Raw genomic sequence first — 286 nt, 5'->3', positions numbered from 1 at the left:
AGTAAGCCAGAAAGAAAAACACCAATACAGTATACTAACACATATATACGGAATTTAGAAAGATGGTAAAGATAATCCTGTATGCGAGACAGCAAAAGAGACACAGATGTATAGAACAGTCTTTTGGACTCTGTGGGAGAGGGAGAGGGGGGATGATTTGGAGGAATGGTGTTGAAATATGTATATTATCATATGTGAAACGAATCACCAGTCCAGGTTTGATGCATGACACAGGATGCTTGGGGCTGGTGCACTGGGATGACCCAGAGGGATGGGATGGGGAGGG

The sequence above is a fragment of the Bison bison genome, unplaced genomic scaffold, assembly GCF_000754665.1.
Source record: "Bison bison bison isolate TAMUID 2011002044 unplaced genomic scaffold, Bison_UMD1.0 scf7180017864143, whole genome shotgun sequence".
In the NCBI taxonomy this organism is placed as follows: domain Eukaryota; kingdom Metazoa; phylum Chordata; class Mammalia; order Artiodactyla; family Bovidae; genus Bison; species Bison bison.
Note: the sequence above shows the minus strand (reverse complement) of the source record.